The sequence below is a fragment of the Galeopterus variegatus genome, unplaced genomic scaffold, assembly GCF_000696425.1.
Source record: "Galeopterus variegatus unplaced genomic scaffold, G_variegatus-3.0.2 Scaffold8621, whole genome shotgun sequence".
NCBI classification, from domain to species: Eukaryota; Metazoa; Chordata; class Mammalia; order Dermoptera; family Cynocephalidae; genus Galeopterus; species Galeopterus variegatus.
Genome location: NW_007734732.1, coordinates 50,223 through 52,822, shown reverse-complemented (window position 1 = coordinate 52,822; position 2,600 = coordinate 50,223). Strand labels below are relative to the sequence as shown.

Here is a 2,600-nt window from a genome sequence, read left to right as displayed (position 1 = left end):
AGTGGGCCCAGCCTTATTTAAAAACGAGAGTCAGATACCCCTTTGTACACACGTGTGCACATGTATGCAGATGCATGCACACACACACCCTTGAGATTGTCTGAAGGTGGGTTGTTTTTCTAGCTCTCCCTGGAACACATGAGCCATGTCTCACCTGGGCCTGCCACTGCCTGAAGCAGACTTCATAGAACATCCTGATCTTCAGCTGGTTATTCTGGCCCTCCAGCTGACCCTATGTCTACACCTCGGGCTCAAGAAAGATCCTTGAGGTCTCAGCTCACTTCTGTAGGCTCAGCTGCAGGGGGAAGCCCAAACCAAAGCAGGGGCTGCCTTCCAGGGCTGACCTGCTGAACAGGCACCAGAACAGCAGTGTGAAGTTCCACCTGCACGAGAGATGAGAGTCCACCCTGAGCTGTGCCTGGGTTCAAGTCCAGCTCGCACACCTCATTGGGCGGGTTACAAACCTTTTGAAGAATCAGTGTCCTCATGCATAGGATGGGATTTGTGTAAGGATTCAATGCAGAAGGTGTGTACGGAAAGTGCTTAGTACGTAGTAAATGTTCGATAAATGTTAGCCATTGTTTTTGTTCAGAGTAATCTGTCACTGTGTTTGGAGCATGGGCTGTTCTACATATGTGGGTTTTCTGGAAAAGTACTGTTGTGACCATTTTTGTTTAAAATGTTTGATAGTTGAATTCTGCACTCCCTGGCCTACCTTGTCTAGAGGATTCTTTCTAAGAATGTAGTGCCAGGATTTTGAGCAGCATTTGGTATAGTGTGCAAAAGTAATAATGGGGTTGTTCTTACAATTTCTACCACTTTATAGATGGACAAACTGGGGATCAGAGAAGGCAAGCCACCTGCCCAAGGTCACACAGCTTATGAGAGCAAGACAGCAGCATCCAGTCCTGTGAGACAGCAGAGCCCATGCTTCTTGCGCCCTGCTGAAGCTTGTGTGGTGCTGCATCTGTGGCATAGAATTGCCATCTCTTGTCTTGATGTCAGGAGGAAGGGCTGCGCTCCTGGGGGCCAGAACCCCCCAGATTCCAGGAGGAGCAGAGAAAGCAGAATGGCCTGGAGGCCATGGAAGGGTCCCGGGGGTTAGGTCAGCATTCTTCCCCCAGCTGCTTAGAGGAGCCTCTAAGGTACCAAATGGACTTCCACTGGGGCCTACTGTAGGCCCAAGGACAGGCAAAGGCCGGGAAGCAGGTTCTCAGGAGAACTGGAGTCAGCCCTAGGAGCAGAGCCAGGACTTCTCAGCACAAAAGTTGGGGGTATTGGGTCCAGACAAGCCTGAGAATCTGCACTTGGGGAAGGCCATCCAGCTGGTGACACGAGTGCTGCTGTGACTGGGGCATCCTGCTGCTCTGCTCTTACCTTGTAATTCCTCCTTGGGACAAACTTGAATTGTTCTCCCCTGTGCCTCTAGCAGTTGGGTGTCCAGATGCCTCATTGTGGTGGACAATCATCAATGCTCAGAAGGACACTCTCTTGTCTCTGGGGCTTTGGAGGGCTCAGAGCCACACGACGAGGGAGCCAGGCGTGGAGTACACAGGAGTGGTTTGAGACAACAGGCCTGGCATCTCAGGAGAACCCCCTTGGCTTTGCCTGTCTCCCTGGGTTGTGATTAGTTTTGCATGGGAAGCAACATGGAGGGGCAAAGATGGGGGCAGTGCCTCAGGGACACAGGCATCCCCGGAGTGTTGCCCCCTCCCCCCGAGGACTCAGTTTCCACATGGTGACATGCAGGGGCTGGAATGGTGCTGCCTCGTGCTCTTCCTGGCAGCCTGATCTCCTGAAGCTGTGTGATTTGGGAATCCATTGAGAAGCGTTCTGTCTTGGAGATGTGGAAGAGAAGGCAGAAAAAAGCAGTTTTTTCAATGTTTTTCTTTTTTTAAGCTTCTGTCAGGAAAGGGATTTATTAACTCAAACAAAGGGAGGCCATACAGCTTCCCAGTGATCCTGGGGTGATGGCACTAGGATCCGTCTGTCCTCCTCCGGTCTGGGGAGAAGGTGTGGAGTGGCTGCTCTGGAAGACCCTCTGAGCAGAGAGAGAACCAAATAGCGATGACAGTAGCTGCCACTTACTGAGCGCTCACCTGGGTCTGGGGCTGTGCTCAGAGCTCATCTTGGGTTATCCCAGTCACACTCAACACAGCATTGTGAGAAAGGCACTATTGCTATCCCCAGTGTGCAGATGAAGAAAAACGAGGCCCAGAGAGGTTCAGAAACTTGAGCTGCATCACACAGCAGTGAGCAGAGAATGGGATTTGAACCCAGCGGTCTCTCCCCAGAGCCTGCACATTTGACCGCTACACACAGTGCTGGCCTGCAATGAACTTGCTGCAGGGCGCAAATTACCCTGTCTGGGGTAGTCGGTTTCCAGCTTTTCTGGGTGGGACTCTGCAGCTCAAGTCTGCTTGTTTCTTATCAGCTGCTCTCTGTGCAGGCACGCATCGGAGCAGAGAAAGATGGTTGGAGTTGGTGTCCGTCTGAATTTTTATCTTCTGAAACATTGCTGAAACCAATCTTCCTTCCGCTATTTTTATTCTAATTTTCTTGTGGTCTCTGACTATTGTCATTTTAGTGGAGATGCAGAA

At 51.2% G+C, this 2,600-nt stretch overlaps 1 pseudogene; it reads left to right on the top strand.

Moving 5' to 3' along the window:
* Nucleotides 1–998: 998 nt before the first annotated feature.
* LOC103608598 lies at nt 999–1,384 on the top strand (annotated as a pseudogene).
* The last annotated feature ends 1,216 nt before the right edge of the window (nt 1,385–2,600 follow it).